This window comes from Trachypithecus francoisi, unplaced genomic scaffold (assembly GCF_009764315.1).
Source record: "Trachypithecus francoisi isolate TF-2019V2 unplaced genomic scaffold, Tfra_2.0 Lachesis_group15, whole genome shotgun sequence".
NCBI classification, from domain to species: Eukaryota; Metazoa; Chordata; class Mammalia; order Primates; family Cercopithecidae; genus Trachypithecus; species Trachypithecus francoisi.
Window position 1 is genome coordinate 51385084 of NW_022681460.1, and position 23633 is coordinate 51408716.

General features: G+C 40.3%; 1 protein-coding gene across 4 annotated transcripts in view; it reads right to left on the bottom strand.

Annotated features, from left to right (window-relative positions):
- Positions 1 to 23633, bottom strand: part of PDSS2 (decaprenyl diphosphate synthase subunit 2) — a 308361-nt gene that overhangs the window by 283228 nt on the left and 1500 nt on the right. The gene's annotated exons all lie outside the window — the stretch shown is intronic.

Below are 23633 nucleotides of genomic sequence, written 5' to 3' on the forward strand. Positions count from 1 at the left end.
AAAAATACAAAAATTAGCTGGGCGTGGTGGTGCACACCTGGGGCTGAGGCAAGAGAATCGCTTGAACCCAGGGGGTGGAGGTTGCAGTGAGCCAGGATTGTGCCACTGCACTCCAGCCTGGGCGACTAAGGGAGACACTGTTTCAACCAAACAAACAAAAATCCTCTCTTTGGCCGGGTGCGGTGGCTCAAGCCTGTAATCCCAGCACTTTGGGAGGCCGAGACGGGCAGATCACAAGGTCAGGAGATCGAGATCATCCTGGCTAACCCGGTGAAACCCCGTCTCTATTAAAAAATACAAAAAACTAGCCGGGCAAGGTGGTGGGGGCGCCTTATAGTCCCAGCTACTCGGGAGGCTGAGGCAGGCGAATGGCGTGAACCCGAAAGGCGGAGCTTGCAGTGAGCTGAGATCCGACCACTGCACTCCAGTTTGGGCGACAGAGCGAGACTCCGTCTCAAAAAAAAAAAAAAAAAAAAATCCTCTCTTCTAGCTTTTTGAAAATATACACTAAATTACTGTTAACCATATTCACCCTACAGTGCCACAGACACTAGAACTTATTCTTCCCCTCTAGTTGTAATCTCTCCCTATCCTTCCCTCCTCTCTACCTTTCCCTACCCCCCAAATAACCACAATTCTAATTATTTGAGCTCAGTTTTTTCCTTAGCTCCCACATATAACTGAGGACATGTGGTATTTACCTTTCTGTTCTGACTTATTTCACAACATAATGTCCTCCGGGAAAAACATTATTTTTTTAACTCATCTTATGAAATAGTAAAAATCATTCAGGATGGAAAAGGTCCACCCCAGTTTTTTCCTGTGTTGACCAGGTATACTCATATTCAACAGTATTTTTAAAGTTATGTTAAAATGTTCATACTACCCAAAAGCAATCTATAGATTCAATGCAACGTTCTTCACAGAAAGAAACAAACAAATAAAAATCCTAAAATTTATATGGAACCACAAAAGACCCGAATAGCCAAAGCCATCCCGATCAAAAGGACAAAATAGGAGGAATCACATTACTGGCTTCAAATTATACTACAGAGTTATTGTAACCAAAACAGCATGGTACTGGCATAAAAACAGACACATTAACCAATGGAACAGAATAGAGAACCCAGAAATAAATTCATATATCTACAGTGAACTCACTGTTCAACAAAGGTGCCAAGAACATGCACTGGGGAAAGGATAGTCTCTTTAATAAAGTAGTGCTGGGAAAACTGGACATCCATATGCAGAAGAATGAAACCAGACTTTTATCTCTCACTATACACAAAAATCAAATAAAAATGGATTAAAGACTTAAATCTAAGATTTCAAACTATGCAACTACTAAAAGAAAACATTGGGCATACTCTCCAGGACACTTGCCTGGGCAAAGACTTGTTAAATAATGCCCCCAAAAGTACAGGCAACCAAAGCAGAACTGGACAAATGGGATCCCATCAAATGAAAAAGCTTTTGCAAAGAAAAGGAAATAGTCAACAAAGTGAAAAGACAACCCACAGAACGGTAGAAAATATTTGCAAACTCTATTCATCTGGCAAATGATTAATAACAAGAATATATAAGGGGCTCAAACAACTTGAAAAAGAATCAAATAATTTGATCTTAAAGTGGGCAAAAGAAGACATACAAATGGCAAACAGGTATATGAAAAGGTGCTCAACATCACTGATCATCAGAGAAATAAATGCAAATCAAAACTACAATGAGATATCATCTCACCCCAGTTAAAATGGCTTTCATCCAAAAGACGCAATAATGAATGCTGGTGAGGATATAGTGAAAAGAGAACTCTCATATACGATTAGTGGGCATGTAAATTAGTACAACCATTATGGAAAACAGTATGCAGGTTACTCAAAAACTAAAAATAGAGCTACTTTGTGATCCAGCAATCCCCCTGCGGGGTATATGCCCAAGAGAAAGGAAATCAGTATATTGAAGAGATAGCTGTACTCCCATGTTTACTGCAGCACTATTCACAATAGTCAAGATGTAGAAGCAACCAAAGTGTCCATCAACAGATGAGTGCATAAAGAAAATGTAGTACATATACACAATGGAGTATTATTCAGTCAGAAAATAGAATGAGATGCTGTCATTTGCAACAACATAAATGGAACTGGAGGACATGATGTTAAGTGAAATAAACCAGGCACAGAAAGACAAACTTCACATATTCTTACTCACTTGTGGGAGCTAAAAATTAAAACAATTGAACTCATGGAAACAGAGTAGAATGATAGTTACCAGAGGCTGGGAAGCATAGTGACAGGTGGGTAGTGGGGATGGTTAATGAGTACAAAAACATAGTTAGAATGAATAAAATCTAGTATTTGATAGCACAACAGTGAGATTACATTTAACAAATGTTTACTGTACATTTTAAAATAATTAAAAGAGTATAATTAAAAGAGTATAAAAGAGTATAAAACTGGAATGTATGTAACACGAAGAAATAATAGATGCTTGAGGTAACACATACCCCATTTACCCTGATGTGATTACTAGGCAATGTATGCACGTATCAAAATACCTCCATATATATATAAGTGTATATATGTGTGTGTGTGTGTATACACCTCTATATTTACTCCATAAATACACACACCTACTATGTACTCATAAAAAAATTTTTTAAAGCTCAAGAGTACAAGACAAACGAAAAGTCAGTTTGATTAGGGCTGGGCACAGTGGCTCATGTCTGTAATCTCAGTACTACGAGAGGCCAAGGCAGGAGGATCAGTCGAGCCCAGGAGTTCAAGACCAGCCTGAGCAACACAGCAAGATCCCATCTCTAAAAAAATAAAATAAAATATTAGCCCAGTGTAGTGTTATACATCTGTAGTCCTAGCTACACGGGAGGCTGAGGTGGGAGGATCACTTGAGAACAGGAGTTCAATACTGCAGTAAGCTATGATCATGCCACCATACTGCAGCCTACGTGGCAGAACAATATACTGCCTCAAAACACACACACACACACACACACACACACGATTAATATGAGCTCCTTTTTGTGTACTCATAAAATTGTACCATGCATACTCCATTGTCATATAGTCATACTTGATTTTAATCATGGTCACTACAGAATAAAAAGTATGTGAGAAAATAAATATTTTAAAATAATCAAAAATGCTTTCAGCGAAAGCTTTATATATACTAGAGTAGTAGTCCTGTGAAACTAAATGCATTCCTTTTAAAAACACAGGTGCCTAAAAGGAATAGCCTAAAGTTAGAGAGAGATGTTAAAGAAGGTAGATTTGTGAAGGTATTAATGTTCTGAAGATAAATTTCATTTATTTGGTAATATCAGCAATTTAACAGACAGAAATCTCTTGTCATAAAGCCCCTGTAATTATTGAACACTATCAACAGCTTGTTCATGCAAATTATCACTGTTTCAAAAATTCAAAACATGACTGCTAAGTTTTTAGGGTATTCATTAGACCTATCTCTAGCCTAAAAATAAAATATTTTTAATTTGCTAAAAAAAAATCTTTGGAGCAAATGAAATAATATTGCAAGCAGACTCCAGGAGAATAATACCTTTTTAAAGTTATTTTAAAACATTTGTTGAAACAAAGTTACAGAATACAAAAATAGAAAAAAAAGTTAAAAGGTTTTGAAGAGCCTTTGGTGAGTCATAGGAAGAAAAGCAAATCCAGCTGCACTCCATAAACTACAGATTTATATTTAGAACTTCCAAGAAATATTAAATCAGAAAAAACTATCTGAAGGGTTAACATCTAGTACCCATTTTTAAAATCTACTCTAGGATAGCTACTTTTGGGAAAACATTCATTAAACTCTTCTTCAAACCACAAACACAGACGGATTTTTTTGGTAACTAATGGGCCTCTAAGGTGTTTTTAGAAAATGGAGACAAATCTTGGTCCTAGAGAATAAAGAAGGGACAATTATAGAATACAGGATTGATGAAAAGCAGCTGACAATACAGTAGTAATGAGCAACATGAGAACAGAAATTAGCTGAATCCAAAATTGTTATCTAAACCAAAGAAATTATTACAGTACTTAAAAACCTACAACCAATGTATCCTCATTAATTGGGCTCAAAATGAAGAACACAGATCAGTTAGAATTCTTCAACCTTAAATAATGTATGTACTCTTTTTAAAGGTAAAAATTCAGTTATTGGGTACTGCCTTAAATAATTTTATTAAAATATTATTTAAATATGTACACTTGTAAAAGTGATAAACTCTAATTGGTTATAGTTCTTATGTAACTAAAAGGAGAGGTTTGTTAAAGGATACAAAATTTCAGTTAGATGGGAGGAGTAAATTCTAGTGTTCTTTAGCACTGTAGGATGACTGTAGTTAACAATAATGTATTACACAGTTTCAAATAGCTAGGAAGGTAAGAATGTTCCCAACACAAAGAAGTGATAAATGTTTGAAATGATAGACATGCTAATTACACTGATCTGATCATCATACATTATTTGTATCAAAACATCACTATGTACCCCATGAATATGTACCGTTATTATTTGTCAATTTAAAAAATAAAGTACAAATTGAAAACAAAATTTATTCAAATTGGCATTAATTTACTATGACAGATGATGGTACTTGACTGATACTAAATTGCTACTCCCAATATGAAATTGGTGCTGACTGCCTCATTGTAGGCTTTTTTTTTCTTTCTTTTGAGACAGTCTTTCTCTGTCACTCAGGCTGGAGGAATGCAGTGGCATGCTCAAAGCTCACTGCACCCTTGAACTCCTGGCCTCAAGCCATCCTCCCACCTCAGCCTCCTGAGCAGTTGAGATTATAGGTGTATGCCATCACACTGGTAACTCTTTGAAATAAGGGAAGACTATCATGAAAATGCATTCTCTCACCAGTTTTCTCTATTCAAATTAAAGTTGTGAGGCCAGGTGCGGTGGCTCACACCTGTAATCCCAGCACTTTTGGAGACCAAAGTGGGCAGATCACTTGAGGCCAGAAGTCTAAGACCAGCAGCCTGGCCAACATGGCGAAACCCTGTCTCTACTAAAAATACAAAAATTAACCAGGAAAGGTGGTACACACCTGTAGTCCCAGCTACTCGGGAGGCTGAGGTACAAGAATTGCTTGAGCCTGAGAGGCAGAGGCTATAGTAAGCCAAGATCGCACCACTGCACTCCAGCCTAGGAGACAGAATGAGACCCTGTCTCAAAAAAAAAAAAAAATTTACAGTCATGCCTTGTTATACGTGGGGGATTGGTTCTAGGACCTCCTCATTTCCACATATACCAAAATTTATGCACACTGAAGACCCAAAATCAGCCCTGTGGGAGCCTGTGTATTATGAAAAGTTGGCTCTCCCTGCACACGAGCTTCACATTCCCCTATGCCCTACCTCTCTGGTTGAAAAAAATCTGTGTGTATGCAGGGCGCAGTGACTCACGCCTGTAATCCCAGCACTTTGGGAGGCCGAGGCAGGTGGATCATGAGGTCAGGAGAACGAGACCATCCTGGCTAATACGGTGAAACCCCGTCTCTACTAAAAATACAAAAAATTAGCCAGGTATGGTGGCGGGCGCCTGTAGTCCCAGCTATTTGGGAGGCTGAGGCAGAAGAATGGCGTGAACCCGGGAGGCAGAGCTTGCAGTGAGCCCAGATTGCGCCACTGCACTCCAGCCTGGGCGACAGAGCGAGACTCCATCTCAAAAAAAAAAAAAAAAAAGGAAAAAATGTGTGTATAAGTAGATCTGCACAGTTCGAACCCATTTTGTTCAAAGGTCAACATTATATGGAATTGTTATTCATGTAACATACTGCTCTTGTATCTCCTGATAGAGGCCAGAAGATTCTTTCACTCTCAACACAGGAAACAGGTTGGTGAAAAGCACACTACAAACATTACTAATCACTTTACTGGCTCTAGTTTCTAGGGCTAAGGATTTCTGTGAGAAGGACTGCTACTGAAATGGACTCCTTGAACTCAGAAAGCAATGAGAGGCACCCAGGGAAAGGTCAAGTCCAGGTGGTAGCAGTTAACTGACAGAAATGAAGTGGGCATGGTGATCCTAACAGGCAGCAAGGTGGATATGGAATATTAGGTCATCTCAAGCTTTGTTGTGATAGGCAGAAATCCCTGTCTATATTTAATAGACTCAATAAATCAACAGCAACCCACGTAGATCTGTTTTTATTTTTCTATTTTTATTTTTTGAGATGGAGTCTCGCTCTATCACCCAGGCTGGAGTGCAATGGCATGATCTCAGCTTACCGAAACTTACACCTCCAGGGTTCAAGCGATTCTCCTGCTTCAGCCTCCCGAGTAGCTGGGATTACAAGCATGTGTCACCATGCCTGGCTAATTTTTATTTTTTTCTTTGTATTTTTAGTAGAGACAAGGTTTCGCATGTAGGCCAGGCTGGTCTTGAACTCTTGATCTGAAGCAATCCACCCGCCTTGGCCTCCAAAAGTGCTGGGATTTTAGGCGTGAGCCACCATGCCTGGTCTGTTTTGATTTAAATAACCAAAAATGAACAAGTAACTCCAGGTCTAGTGAACCTGTCTGACCCACTACAGTACAGTCAGGAACTCTCACCCAAATTCGAGACCCACAGCTCCTTGAATGAAGGGGAGGCCAAATCCCTTTTGGAAGGTTTTATTTCCCCTCAGTGGATCTCTGGCCATTTACCCAGGTAATCATGAGCTGGCAAAAGGGAAATACCCAAACCTCTCCAGGATTATTACATACTGGCTTTGAGCTAACATTAATTCTTAGGAATTAAGAATACCACAGGTTCATCAGTTGGATTGACAATTTATGAGGCTCATGTATAGGAGATGAAATTCTAATTTAATCTCTTCTCACAGCAGTCATCATGACAAAGCCCAAACACATCTAGTTTTCAGATGTACCAAATACTGCCCACAATGACTCCCTGGTTCAGAAGGAAGGACTATTATGGTAAGAGGTATAAAGTGGAAGATCATCAAATTCCTTCTCCTTATGAAAATTATTGCATTTCTAAGGGGGAGGTTTTCCAAAACTTGTAAAGGAATCGTGAAATGTTATTATGAGACAAAGATATATTGCAAGTAGGCATACAGCCCTCCTCCCTCCACTTTCTTCCTGTACAGAGAATTGAAAAGATGTGTCCACTTAAAATGATGTTGTATTTAACCTGGAAAAGCTGCAATGAATACAGGTATTGAAACAAGGCCATGGCAATTTCAGCAAGCAACTGAAGTAACTATTTCTTTCTGAAAAACAGCTCCTGGCTTGCTACTAGACTCCAGTGAAAACAGTATAGAACATTAAGTGACCATGCAACCTAGCTGCCCATCATGAGTTGTTATTGGATGCATTTAACTCTAAATTCCAGCAAGTCCAAAATGGGTTGTGAAGGCACAATTAAATTGCATATCAGATCACTTACATTCCTTACAACCATACTCCTGCTACATGCCACCTCTCCCTCAAACTGCACCTATGGTTCATGAGGAGTGCCCTATGACCAGCAAGCTTGCAGGGGGGAAAATGCCTCTCCCTGGTTAAAGAAAGACCTGAACATTATGTTACAGTTGCAAGTGTACCACTGCTGCATAACAACTCCATTCAGGGGTGATTCTGAGAATGAGCTGAGAGAAGAGAGCCTCCCTGTGAGAAGTACTTAGAGTGGTACATATCATTGTTCACTTTACTTGAAAATAGGTAGCCTGAGGTCAGTATCTATATGGTAATTTCTGGCAGGTCCAATAGACTGGCTGAATGATCAGGACTGGGGAGGAGCATATTTGGATGACTAGTGACAAGGTAGTTTGGGAAAGGGATATTTAGATACATTTCTGGGAATGGGACCAGCACCTGAGAATATCTGTGCTCCATGTGACTGCTCAGCTAAATTTACCATTTAGCCCCCAGGTTGAAGAATGTAAGAACCAAGAAGAGGATACTAAGTATATGGACAAGGTGACTGTTATTGAAAGAGGTGAGCCATTTTCCTTGCCTAGTCAATTCAGTACTTGGCTAAGTGGTAGTGGTGACAGGGACGGTGGCTATACATGTGCTCAACAACAGGGATTTCCTCCCACCAAGGCTGAGCTGGTGGTCTCACTGCTAAGTGTCCCCATATGGTACACTCCTCCAGTTGAGCCATCTCCCTCATAAGGGATGGATTCCAGTGATCCTTTTCATCCTAGAGAGGTCAGTAATTTGTCCTTTTCAGAAGAGATATTTATTCTGTATCTGGATGTGATTTACCTGTCATGCTGCTACCAACACTACCATCTGTGGACTTACCTGCACGCTAGTGTGATATTCCACTTAGTGCCACTGATGAATAAAATCACTTCCCAACAAAAGCAAGGCAATTGGCTGGTAACCAAGGGCTTCTTTGATCTTAACATGTACTCTTTGCATCATTCGGAGGCAGCAGGCTCACACAATGGTGAAATAGCCTATGACAACATAGACAAGGTTCCAGCTAGGAGCTATTGCTATAGAACACAGCTTATGAGCCAAACCAGCACTTTTCCAGCTGGGTACTGGACATGGCACTTCTCACAACTCCAGCTAATGACCTCTCAAAGTTGTTCCTTCCCTAAGACTGGGAGCTACTAAAGGTTTTGTGCCCAGGGAAAGAATGCTTCCACCAGGAGATGTAAAAATGGTGCCTCTGAGCTGGAAGCTGAGACTGCTACCTGGCTCATCATGTCAGAAAAAGCAAATGAGAGGCTTATATATCAGCTACGAAGAGAGTATCTGAATACTGTATACAGGGGGAACCAGAATGAGTACAGGTGGAATGTAAGAAATGCTCTGGAGTGCATCATAATAAACTACAATGAAAGACTATTTCAAGTCTATCTAAGCTGGGCCGCCAATGGCTTAGAATGAAGAAGGTATGACAACCCATCAGGCAAAAGGACCCCACCCAGTTGAAGTCATGGCCATAATCTAAATTCTTTATTTGGTGGGTATATTAGATAGGATCCAGTATTACTGATTGTGACATGAAAATCAAAATAACATTTTAAGCAGTAAGAAGTGTATTCCTTTCTCATGTAAAAAGAAGTCTGGAAATGGGCAATACAAAACTGTGTTGGAAGTTCCACAAGGATATTATGTTCTTTCCTACTCTCCAGCCCACCATCCGTAAAATGTGGCACTCAAAAATGGCTTCTAGAGCTCCAGCCACTACATCAGCACTCAAAGCAGCAAGATAAAAGAAGGGAGAATGAAGGGTAGGCCCCTCTCTTTGAGGAGGCTTTCTAGAAATTCAAATGCTTCTACCAACATTTCTTTTGGCCAGAAATTCAACACAGTCACACCCAGCAGTAAGACAGGCTAAGAAATGTATACCTGAATAAATTCAGGGTTCTCTCACCAGTGGAAAGGGAAGATGAAAATTGAGAAAGGCTGCCGCCAGTCTCTGCCATAGCGTGTCCATGGTTTTTGGCGTTTCCTCTACCTCATTATTTCCTCTGCACTCTTAATGATGGTAGTGGGTAAATTTGCCATTTAGCCCACAGGTTGAAGAATGTAAGAATTAGATCACAAAATGAGCAGACTGAACACAACTCAGAGGTCCTAGACACAACAATAACTTATCTTTTTTGTGGACATAGTCAGAATGACTAATTTCCTCATTTAAGGTGGAAATTCTTTTAAATTATCCATACAGTAAGAAAGGGGGCAGGAGGCAGTAAATTCAAGGTCAGGGTGCCCTGCTCAGAATCCATTCCCCTTTTGGCCTGTAACACATTTCACTTTTCAATTACAGAAATTCTTTTCCCTTATTCTCTGAAGTCTAAGCAGGCATGAAATACAGTAGCTTACTTCCCAATTGACCACAGGGGTGGCCAACACCCAAGCATGCTCAAACCTAGTACACCATTCACCCATGAAGGAAATGATCTATTTGGCAAGAAAGGCGAAAGAGACTCCTCTCACGGGACTTTGAATCTTGAGGAGCCATCCAAGGATAAAAGGCAGCCTGAGCCAAAACTTCCTGACAGCAGTGATATAGTCTAGAGAAACTGTCTGTAAATTCCTGCCCTAGAGTTTCCCCAGTTCTCATTCTTCCTACGGCCTGATTAGCTCCTCCTTGCCTAAGTAATCCAAAATCAATTTCTTGGCTAGGCATGGTGGCTCAGGCCTGTAATCCGAACACTCTGGGAGGCCAAAGCAGGCAGGTCACCCGAGATCAGGAGTTCAAGACCAGCCTGACCAACATGGTAAGACCCTATCTCTACTAAAAATACAAAAATTAGCCAGGCATGATGGCGCATGCCTGTAATCCCAGCTACTCAGGAGGCTGAGGCAGGAGAATCACTTGAACTCGGGAGGCAGAGGTTGCACTGAGCTGAGATCACACCACTGCACTCCAGCCTGGGCAACAGAGCAAGACTCCATCTCAAAAACAAAACAAAACAAAACAAAACCCCCCAAAAAAGCAATTTCTTTGCTTGCAACTAAACAGTGCTGAGATAATTCCATACTTCCTCCCTATGGGAGGAAAACTTTCCTCAGAAACCCCTATGGCTTTAAATCTCACCGATATTGAGTACTTTCAATTCTAACCTTAGTGTCTACCTCCCGTAGGAGGACCTAACCCATTCCTAACTTCAGTTTGGACATTTCCACTTGTTGCAAACACTTCACGTTCAACAGGTCTACAAAACTTTCCCCTACACTCTACACCCAACATACTTCTGCTAGTATCTCAACATACTCAATTGCTCAGCTTATTCTTCTGTTCTTTCACTCTCACAATTATCAAGTCTGCAATTACCAACCTCACTTCACGAATGTAGCTTGAATCCAGTCTTTCCACTTCATCTCCATCACTACTGCCTAAGTTTATAATTCACCATCATCATTCCTCTATCTGCAATAACATCACAATTTTCAATGTTCAGATCATCTCATTGAGACCTTTTGCCACTCTATTCTTTATGTCTTCATTTTATTTGGAAACATTTTATCCTAACATATGTAACAATTTATTGCACTTTGTGTTTTACATGTCTATTTCCCTTATTTGAATATAAATCCTGAGGAGGGGAAGGGAGCGGGGGATGTAGGTCAGTGTCTGGTGGTGTTTACCCGACTAACAAGCATAGTACTTGGCCATTAGAGAACACACTTAACTAGCTGCTGAAAGAAGAAATGAATAAACCATAGCAGTCTTCTGCCAGGCTTTCCTGCCTCTAGCTTTTCTTTTCTGCAATTCGCAACCACCACAGCTGCCAAAGTCAGCTTTCAAAAAGGCACATCTGCTCAGGTCTCTCTACTACTTAACCTTTAAGGTCTCCACTGACCTCAGGATAAAATTAGATCATCTTAATATGACATACAAAACTCAAAATCTGGCCACAACCTTTCTTTTGCTTTTTAAATAAATTTTATTTCATTCATAGAAGCTTTATTCACAGTAGCCAAAAATAGAAGCAACCTATATATTCATTTACGCTAAATAAACAAATTGCTCCATATCCATTCAATGGAATATCTTTCAGCAATAAAAAAATATATATAGTTGGTTCATGTATCTTGTCTAGTTTTCTATTTGTTTACAGTGAAAGGGCAAGTTGAGCATCAGATACTCTATCATGGCAGAAGCAGATATTTCCAGCCTATCTCTTTTGCCTCATCCCATCCCACTACTGTGTGGTGCATGCAGTCTACACCACACTACAATTTTTCCTAACTTTGCCGAGCAATTTATTATGTCTTAATTTCTTTTCCTGCCTCAGTCATCTCTTTTTCATGCCACCTGACCTGACTCATATCCTACTTCATCTCTGGTAGTCTTCCATTTTCTCTAGGGAGAGAGATCTTTTTCTCCCTCTACGTTTCTACAGCATATTGTTCACTACAGCATTTATCTCAAGGTACTCTGTGTATGTCTCCCCATGAAAATGAATTTCTAATAATAATGATAATTGCTGGCCGGGCGCGGTGGCTCAAGCCTGTAATCCCAGCACTTTGGGAGGCCGAGACGGGCGGATCACGAGGTCAGGAGATCGAGACCATCCTGGCTAACACGGTGAAACCCCATCTCTACTAAAAATACAAAAACTAGCCGGGCGAGGTGGCGGGCGCCTGTAGTCCCAGCTACTTGGGAGGCTGAGGCAGGAGAATGGCGTAAACCCGGGAGGTGGAGCTTGCAGTGAGCTGAGATCTGGCCACTGCACTCCAGTCCAGGCGACAAAGCGAGACTCCGCCTAAAAAAAAAAAAAAAAAAAAATGATAATTGCTAATATTTGGGTACTTGCTACATGCCAGGTACTGTTCTAAGCACTTTACCTATATTAAATCATTAAATCTTCATAAAACTCTACGACACAGCTACTATTATTTATTTATTTTTGAGATAAGATCTCACTCTGTCACCCAGGCTGGAGTACAGTGGCACAACTACGGCTCACTGCAGTCTCAACTCCCAGGCTCAAGTGATCCTCTCACTTTAGCCTTCCAAGTAGCTGGGACCACAGGCATACACCACCACACCTAACTCATTTTTAATTTTTTTTTTTTTAATAGATGGGATCCTACTGTGTTGCCCACGCAGGTCTTGAACTCCTGAGCTTCAGCAATCCTTCCACCTTAGCCTCCCAAAGTGCTGGAATTACAGGTTTGAGCCACTGTACCTAGCCACCAGGTTCTATTTTTATCCTTGATTTACAGATGAAGAAACTAAGGCACAGAGAAGTTAGGTAAATTGCCTAAGATCTCATCGCTTGACAGTGGTAGAGGCAGGATGTGAACTCAAAGAGTCTGATTCCAGAGCTCATGCTTACTATACTGTCTCTCATAAATTCCTGGACGGCAGCAACTGGGTCTTATTCTTGTTTGTACACCCATCCCCAGAGCACCTCAAATATTTGTGGAATGAATTAAAATTTATAATTTTCTCCTAGTCATCCAAGAAAAAGTTCTTCATAAGTAATGTAAGTTTTCAGTCAGTAATTATAGAACTGAATCTAGAAAGGGTCTTTCATAAACATGGAAAAGACTAAAATTAAATTTCTAATAATAAATTCATAGAGCTCTGAAGAATTTTACCATGCAGAAAGTAGTGAACTGAGGAACATAAAGTCCCTACAAAGGAATCAACACACCCTAAGAGAAGAGACTAAATGTCATAATTTGTCTCCAATAACTACATACTAAATTAATCCTATCCATTTAAATCTGAAATTGAGAGCATAGTGTTTTGAAGGCAAAAGCAAAAAGACAGAGTATTTAAACAAAAATTTAATCCTAAAAGCCAAATCTGTCAAGAGTAATCAATGAAAATAAATAAAGCCTTATTACTCAAAGTATCAGCTATGTTTTAGAAACAACAAAAGTCTAACCAATTCTCTATTGGAAAAGTATTGGTCATTGCCTGTGAAACAACTAAAAGTACTTAAATTTTAGTGATTTATACAGAAATTTAGGTAATTAAAATTTATATATAACTTTATATAAATTATATGTTATATATATATTCCACAAGTGGATAATTATATTTAGTTAGGGAAACAGTAATAAAACCATTGGGTAGAAGTTGTGTTGAGAGGAAGGGGACAGTTGATGCATGTTGTTACCTTCAGTTTCTCCCATTCTACCAAATTATGTCACATACCTGGGCCATTCCACATATCACTGTTCAGCTTGGACAAGTCCACTATCCCTCATCCAAAGTCCTTGAAACCAAACCAAATGTCTTTGAGAATTCAAAATTTTTCTGATTTTAGGAAGGTGCATTTTACCCAACACAGCAGCAGGAACTGGGCAGCATCCTGTAATCAAAAGCCTTAATATTTCTGCATCAAATGCATAAATATTCATATTAAATAGGATAAACAAAGACTATAAATAGCCTCACATCAGTTCAGATCAGATTTATAAGTCTAAAAAAAAAATTCTGTTTTCTGAGCTTTTCAGATTTTTAAATTGTGGAAAAAGGATTACAGACTTATACTACTTATACTATTACATTGCATTCAACCTGGTTTATTCTCTGCTTGAGAACTGACAACGGCTTCCTTACCCGCTACATTCAGATACAATATTAATTTCCAGACTAGTCTGGAATTGGCAACATTACTGGAAATCATCTAGTCAAACTCCTTACTTCATTGCTTAGGAAACTAAAGCCCAAAGAGATAAAATGACTTGCCTGGGGATCACACAGTTAAGTACTGACAGAGATGAAACTACAACACACACATCTCTGTCTCCCAGATCTTCTTTCTCTTTCTCTGTCTCTGCTTGTGTGTGTGTGTGTGTGTGTGTCTCTCTCTCTCTGGATTTGAAGTGCTTTTTTAAGGCTTTTCAAAATAAGAAATAATTGGCCAGGTGCGGTGGCTCATGCCTGTAATCCCAGCACTTTGAGAGGCCAAGGTGGGTGGATCACGAGGTCAAGAGATCAAAACCAATATGGTGAAACCCCGTCTCTACTAAAAATACAAAAATTAGCTGGGCATGGTGGTGCACACCTGTAATCCCAGCTACTAGGGAGGCTGAGGCAGGAGAATTGCTTGAACCTGGGAGGTGGAGGTTGCATTGAGCCGAGATTGCGCCACTGCACTCCAGCCTGGCAACGAAGCAAGACTCTGTCTGAGAAAAAAAAAAAGAAATAATTACATACAAACACAAAGTTGCAAAAACACTACAGAGTCCTACATACCCTTCACTCAATGGTGTAATCGTGTAATAGCTATAGAACACTAAAACCAAAAAATTGATATTGATAGATTGTTAACTACAGACCTTATTCCATTTTCAGCATCTTTTAACCTGCATTTATTCTTTGTGTAGGTGTACAGAGTTCTTTACAACTGTATTAGTCTGTTCTCACATTGCTATAAGGACATACCCAAGACTGGGTAATCAAAAAGAGGCTTAATTGATTCACAGTTCCAAATGGCTGGGGAGGCCTCAGGAAACTTACAATCATGGCCAAAAGCACCTCTTCACAGGGCGGCAGAAGAGAGAATGAGTGCCAGTAGGGGAAATGCCAGATGTTTATAAAACCATCAGATCTCATGAGAACTCACTCACTATCATGAGAACAGCCCCGATGATTAAATTATCTCCCACCAGTTTCCTCCCATGACACATAGGAATTATGGGGATTACAATTCAAATTGAGATTTAGGTGGGGACATTCTGACCCTGGCCCCTCCCAAATCTCATGTGCCCACATTTCAAAATGCAATCATGCCCCCTCAAAGTCTTAACTTATTCCAGCATTAACCCAAAAGTCCAAGTCCAAAGTTTCACGTGAGACAAGGCAAGTCCCTTCTGCCTATGAGCCTATAAAATCAAAAGCAAGTGCGTTACTACCTAGACACATCTCTCTGAGGCTACAGGCACTGGGTAAAGACATCTATTCCAAATGGTATAAATTGGCCAAAACAAAGGGGCTATAGGCCCCATGCAAGTCCAGAATCCAATAGGGCAGTCATTAAACCTTAAAGTTCCAAAATGATCTCCTTTGATTCCATGTCTCACATTCATGTCACGCTGACACAAGAGGTGGGCTCCCACAGTCTTGGGAAACTCTGCCCCTGTGGCTTTGCAAGGAACAGCCCCTCTCCTGGCTGCTTTCACAGCTAGCATTGACTGTCTGAGGCTTTTCCAGGCACATGGTGTAAGCTGTAGGTGGATCTACCATTCTGGGGTCTGAAGGATGTTGGCTCTCTTTTCACAGCTCCACTAGGCAGTATCCCAGTGGGAACTCTGTGTGGGGGCTCCAACCCTACATTTCCCTTCTGCACTGCCCTAATAGAGGTTCTCCATGAGGGCTCCACCCCTGCAGCAGACTTCTGCCTAGATATCCAGGAATTTCCATACATTCTCTGAAATCTAGGCAGAGATTTCCAAACCTCAATTAATACCTTCTACACACCACAAGCTCAACACCACATGGAAGCTGCCAAGGCTTGGGGCTTGTACCCTCTGAAGCAACAGCCTGAGCTGTACCTTGGCCCCTTTTAGCCATGGCTGAAGCTGCTGAGATGCAGGGCACCAAGTCCAGAGGCTGCATACAGCAGGAGCGGCTGGATCTGGTCCAGGAAACCATTTTTCTCTCTCAGGCCGCCAGGCCTATGATGGGAGGAGCTGCCGAGAAGGTCTCTGACATATCCTGAAGACATTTTCCCCATTGTCTTGGCAATTAGCATTTGGTTCCTCACTACTTATGTAAATTTCTGCAGCCTGCTTGAATTTCTCCTCAGAAAATGAGATTTTCTTTTCTATTGCAACATCAGGGTTGCAAATTTTCTAAACTTTTATGTTCTGTCACTTCTTGAATGCTTTGCTGCTTAAAAATTTCTTCCACTAGATATCCTAAATCATCTCTCTCAAGTTTAAAGTTCCACAGATCTCTAGGGCAAGGGCAAAAAGCCACCAGTCTCTTTGCTAAAGCATAGCAAGAATGATCTTCACTCCAGTTCCCAAAAAGTTTCTCATTTCCATCTAAGACAACCTCAGCCTGGATTTCATTGTCCATATCACTATCAGCATTTTGTCAAAGCCATTCAACAAGTCTCTAGGAAGTTCCAAACTTTCCCACGTCTTCTTCTGAGCTCTCCAAACTGTTCCAACCTCTGCCTGTTATCCAGCTGCAAAGTCGCTTCCACGTTTTCAGGTATCTTTACAGCAACACCCAACTCTCTGCGGTACCAACTTACAGTATTAGTCTGTTCTCACATTGCTCTAAGGAGATGCCCCAAACTGGGTAACTTACAGAGAAAAGAGATTTATTGATCCAGAGTTCCGCATCATGGCAGAAGGCAACTCTTCACAAGACGCCAGGAGAGAGAATGAGTGCCATCAGGGGAAATGCCAGATGCTTATAAAACCATCAGCTCTTGTGAGAAGTCATTCACTATCACAAAAACAGCCTGGGGGAAATTGCCCCCATGATTTGATTACCACCCACTGAGTCCCTCCCACATGGGGATTATGGGGATTACAATTCAAGAGGAGATTTGGGTGGGGATACAGCCAAACCATATCAGCAACTTTATCCCATGTATAAATTCACGCACCCACCACCACAAGAGTCCCAACTGTTCTACCACAATATTCCTCTTTGTATTTACACTCCTCCCTATTCCCCACATTGTTCCTGACTCCAGAAAATACTTACTGTTCTCCATCTCCAGTTCTGTCATTTTGAAAATGATATAAATGTTATATAAATGGAATCAGACAATATATAAACTTTTGAGATAGACATTTTAAAAAATTGGGTAAAATTTACATAAAATTTATCATCTTAACCATTTTTAAGTGTACAGCTCAGTAGCATTAAGTATATTCACAGTGTTGTACAACCAATCTCCAGAACTTCTTATCTTGCAAAACTGAAATCCTGTAACTATTAAACAACTCTCCATTTTCCCCTTCTTCCAGTCCCTGGAGACCAGTCTGTTTCTACACACTGTTTCTCTAAATGTGACTATTCTAGACACTTTATATAAGTGGAATCACACAGTATTTGTCCTTTTGTGACTGGCTTATTTCACCTAGCATAATGTCCTCCATATTTCACTTAGCATAATGTCCTCCAGGTTCATCCATATTATGACACATGTGCAACCTCAAACACATGGGCTCAAACAATCTTCCCACTTCAGCCTCTAGAGCAGCTGTCTAGCTAATTTATTTTTAGGAGCCACCATGTCTAGTTAATTTATTTTTTTATAGAGATGGGGTCTCACTATGTTGCCCAAGCTGGTCTCAGACTCCTGGCCTCAAGTGATCCTCCCACCTCAGCTTCCCAAAGTGTTGGGATTACAGGCATGAGCCACTGTGCCTGCGCCCTCCTTCTTTTTTAAGGCTGAATAATATTCCATAGTAATGTATACCACATTTGTTAATCCATTCAACCATCAGTGGACAACTGGGTTGCTTCTACCTCTTGGCTACTGTGACTACTGCTGCTATGAACATGGGTATACAAATATCTCTTTGAGACACTGCTTTCAATTCTTTTGGAAACAGATCCAGAAGCAGAATTGTTGGATCATATGGTAATTCTATTTTTAATTTTTTGATGAATGAGATAGACTTTTTTCACTCAGAATAATTCCTCTGAGATTCACCCAAGTTGTTGTGTGTATCAATGGTTCATTTCTTTTTATTGTTGGGTAGCATTTCATTGTTCTGTATGTACCACAGTTTGTTCAACCACTCACTAGGACATCTGGGCTGTTTCCAGTTGGGAAATAATTAAAGACAAAATTAAAACAGTATAACAAACAGTATACATGTAGAGGATAAATTAAAGAAAGGAAAACTTTGAATGTAAGGGAAAGAATGTTGAGGAATCAATTCACAATGACCAACTACAAAATTCCAACATGAGACAGAAAATGGTGGGAACCATGATACTGAAGAAATAACACACAAAATCATCCCAAAATAAAGGATATAGGATTAAGTTAAGAAGGCCCTCATTCTTCACTCCAAAAACCATCAAGGTGAAATTTTGGAACATCATTCTAAAGAAAGGATTTTTCCTCTAGAAAGAACACACAGTCCTATCCAAGCTGTGGAAGGAAAATGGCATCAATACAAGAAACTTAACTGCAAAGGAGAAATATATATATGTAGGATTTTCTACCTATAATTCTATAGGTTATGGCAGTCTATTACAAATAAAGCTGCCACAAACATTTGTGTATAGGTTTTGGTATGGACATAAGTTTTTATTTCTCTGGGATAAATGCTCAGGAGTCTGATTGCTGGGCTATATGGTAAGTGTATGTTTAAACTGATTGATCAATCAAGTGATTGATTGATTGATTGGTTGAGACAGGGTCTGACTCTGTCACCCACGCTGAAGTGCAGTGGCACCATCATGGCTCACTGCAGCCTCCAATTTCCGTGCTCAAGTGATCCTCTTACTTCAACCTCCCAAGTAGCTGGGACCACAGGCATGCACCACCACACCCAACTAATTTTTTATATATTTTGTAGAGACAGCATTTTGCCACATTGCCCAGGCTGGTCTTGAACTCCTGGACTCAAGTGATCTGCCTGCTTCAGCTTCCCAAAGTGCTGGGATTACAGGTGTGAGCCACTGTGCCCAGTCGTATGTTTAATTTTATAAGAAACTGCTATGCTGTTTTCCAGAGGGGCTGAACCATTTTACATTCCCATCAGCAATGTATGAGAAATCTAGTTTCTCTGCATTGTTACTAGAATTACACATTATATTTTTTATTTTAGCCATTCTAACTGGTACATAGTAGTATCCCATTGTTGGTAGAAGAGCTGAGGCAGGACTGGCTTGTCTGTCATAATGTAAAAGAGTCTTGGAAGATGTCCAGGGTCCAGGGTCTAAAACCCCTCGTAGCCTCTGGAATGTGCACAGACTTGTTGGTTCCTTGCCCCTTTCTTGTAAACATGTCCTCCATTATCTCAAGCAGCAGAGCATATTCTATATGCATCAAAGGAAATGCTAAACCATCACAGCTACACTTAATGCACCACTACCTTTCTACCCCCACGTCCCCATGCCCTCACCTGTTTACCCTCATGTCCTCAGCACCTGCTTCTTTGTTTGTTCACCAATAAATAGGGTGGGCTCCCAGAGTTCGGGGCCTTTGCAGCCTCCAATCTAGCGCTGGCCCCCTGGACCCACTTCATGCACTCTTAACTTGTCTTTTCTGATTCCTTTGACCCCGCCAGACTTTGTAGCCCCCACAGCCTGGTGTTGGGCCTGATCACCCCAACATCCCATCGTGATTTTAATTTGCATTTCCCAAATGGCTAGTAATGTTGAACATCTTTTCATATGCTTACTTGCTATCTTTATAGGTTTTTCTTTTAGCCCATTTTTCTTTTCTTTCTTCTTCTTATTTTTTTGTTTATTAAGTGACAAAGTCTTGCTCTGTTGCCGAGGCTAGAGTGCAGTGGTACAATCATAGCTCGCTGGGAAACAAAGCAAGACTCTGCCTCAAAAAAAGAAAAATAAAAAACAAAAAAATACAGCTGCTTAATCCATGATTTTAGTTATAATTTACAATAATCATTACCTGCTTAACCTCTGGATCAAATGCCTGCTCCTTTGCTGAAATACCTGTGTACAGTGTATACACATATATATACAGATATAGATCCACACCCCAAACGTTTCTTTATTGGCTGTCTATGAGTTTAGGCTACTTAAATAATGTGCAACACATTATCGTAGGTAAATAGAATAAAATTATATGCAGATTAGCTCTTTCTTTTCTTACAAAATATAGCAATTCATACCTACTATGACAACTTTGCAAAAACTTACTTATTCTGTGCCTTTCCAATTTTGTCACTGTACTGTAGTACTACAAGGCAGGTTAGGCAACAATTAGGAAAGTTTTAGAACCATTAGTCTTACAAACTTTCATCTAGGGTGCCTCTGGTGTCCTCTGAAGAGATATTCTCCAAACCCTCATCTGATGTTCTTCCAACTAAGTAGATGAACTACAGTTCTCATAATATACACATTAATAAGGCTCTTTTTAGCTCCACCCTTTTCACTTCTGTGCTTTATTATGGACTACAATACTCACAATGCAATACTACAGCCCCTATCATTGACACTATCATTCCCATCAAACACAAAGAAACCTCCTACTGGATTACCAAAAACTAAGAAACCTGGGCCAGGCGCAGTGGCTCACACCTGTAATTCCAACACTTTGGGAGGCCAAGGTGGGCAGATCATGAGGTCAAGAGCTTGAGACCATTGTGGCCAACATGGTGAAACTCCTTCTCTACTAAAAATACAAAAATTAGGTGGATGTGGTGGCGTGTGCCTGCAATCCCAGCTACTCGGGAGGCTGAGGCAGGAGAATCGCTTGAACCAGGGAGCCAGAGGTTGCAGTGAGCTGAGATCACGCCACTGCACTCCAGACTGGCAATAGAGCAAGACTCCATCTCAAAAAAAAAAAATTAAGAAATCTCTTAGTTCTCATGTTATGAGAACTAGGAGTAACCTGAACTCAGAAGTTGTTTATGAGAGTATAAACTGGTACATTCACTTTAGAAAGCATTCTAAAGATAAGCATGTGCACATTCAACAATTACACTCCTGTTTTTATATCCTCATGACATGAGCACCAAAAGATAGGCAAACATATTTATAACAGCATTTTTCATAATACCAAGAAATGCAACAACCCAAATGTTAATTACAAGATGACTGTGAGGCCCAGCGCAGTGGCTCACGCCTATAATCCCAGCACTTTGGGAGGCTGAGGTGGGTGGATCACGAGGTCAGGAGTTCGAGACCAGCCTGGCCAACATGGTGAAACTCTGTCTCTACTAAAAATACAAAAATTAGCCAGGCATGGTGGCAGGCGCCTGACGAATTTTTGAGAGCTACTTGGGAGGCTGAGACAGGAGAATTACTTGAACCTGGGAGGCGAAGTTGCAGTGAGCCAAGACTGTGCCACTGCACTCTAGCCTGGGCAACAAGAGTGAAACTCTGTCTCAAAATAAATAAATAAACAAATAAAAGATGACTGTGGTATATTCACACAACAGAATTTCATACACCAGTGAAAATCTAATGAACTACAGTCATGACCATGAACACATCACACGGATGAATCTCAGAAACCATGAATTTTAAAAAGGAAGTTGCGTAAGGCCATATACAATAAACTATCATATTTGTACACTGCAAAGAAACCAGTAAAATGAAACATTATTATTTAGAAAAATGACAATGTAAATTTACTTATTTCATTTTGAGACAGGGTCTCTTGCCCAGACAGGAGTGCAGTGGCATAATCACGGCTCACAACAGCCCTGACCGCCCAGCTCAAGCAATCGCAATTCTCCCAAGTAGCTGGGACTACAGATGTGCACCCCCACGCCCAACTAATTTATTTTATTTTTTATAGAGATAGGGTTTTGCTATGCTGCCCAGGCTGGTCTCGAACTCCTGAGCTCAAGTGATCTTTCTACTTTTCCTCCCAAAGTGCTGGGATCACAGACATGAGCCACCACACAGGACCCATGGTAATTTTGAAAAGGAAAAACGTTTAAAAACAGTTTAGTGGGAGTTAGGGAGATGGACTGAGGAGTACACATTTAGCTTCAACAGGACTGATAAAGTTATAGTTCTTAAGTTGGGTAATAGTAGGCTTATTCGTTTCAGTAAGCTTTAAACATATGTGTGTGTGTATGTGTTTTGAGTGTGTATCATCTAGAATCTCTGGAACACTAACATTCCAGCTAGTCATAAGGTGATGTTCCTGATAACTAGGAACAATGCCAAGGAATAAAATCACTTTATTACTACTATTTAATAACTTCTGTGGTAAGAAAATGACAGGTACCTCAAAAAATTAAAGCAAGGGGTGGGTAAGAGAAGTGAGTGTGGCTAAAAAAGAGCAACATGAGGAATATTTATAGTGCTGAATATGTTCTTTATCTTAACTGTATCAACATAAATACCCTGCTTATGATATTACACCATCCTTTAAAAAGATGTTACCATTGGGAGAAACAGGGTTAGGTGTATATTAGATATCTTTGTGTTATTTCTTCCAACTGCATGTAAATCTACAACTACTTCAAAATAGAAGTTTACTTTTGCCGGGCGCGGTGGCTCAAGCCTGTAATCCCAGCACTTTGGGAGGCCGAGACGGGCGGATCACGAGGTCAGGAGATCGAGACCATCCTGGCTAACACGGTGAAACCCCGTCTCTACTAAAAATACAAAAACTAGCCGGGCGAGGTGGCGGGCGCCTGTAGTCCCAGCTACTCAGGAGGCTGAGGCAGAAGAATGGCGTAAACCCGGGAGGCGGAGCTTGCAGTGAGCTGAGATCTGGCCACTGCACTCCAGTCCGGGCGACAGAGCGAGACTCCGCCTCAAAAAAAAAAAAAAAAAAAAGAAGTTTACTTTTAAAAAACAACAACAGAAACAGGTCCTTTTAGTCCTGGATTTCTCCACCTTGGCACTATTGACATTTTGCAGCACCTAATTATTTCTTGTGGGTCTGTCCTAGGAATTGAAGGGTAGCATCCCTGGCCTCTATCCACTAAATGCCAGTAATGCCAGTAATGTGCCTCCATTTGTGACAACCAAAAATGTCTCCATACATGCCAAATGTCCCCAGGGTGGGAAAATTGCCCCAGTTGAGAACCAGTGCTCTAGTCATAAAAGCCAAGAGATATGAAAATGTTCCTAATTGAAGAAGATGAAAGAGATAGAACAACTAAATGCAATACTTGATTCTGGACTGAATCCTGTCCTGGAGGGTAAAGAATGCTATAAAGAACACTATTAGGCCAATTAACAAAATTGAAATTAAACGGTAGATTAAATAAAAGTATTGTATCAATATTAAATATACTTAAGTTGGTAACTGTAGTGTACTTATGTAGGAGATTACCGCTATGCTTAGGAAATACATACTGAAGTATTTAGGGGAAAAGGATCATGATGTATGCAATCTACCACCAAATGATTCAGAAAAAAATATATAGAAAGATATATACACGTGAATAGTATATATGTGTATGTATTTAATGAATATATTGACGTATATAGACATATATATCTACATAGTAGGTGAACTGATTAAAGAGTATGCAAGTGTGTTCTTTGAACTGTATTATTTTTGTAACTTCGCTGTA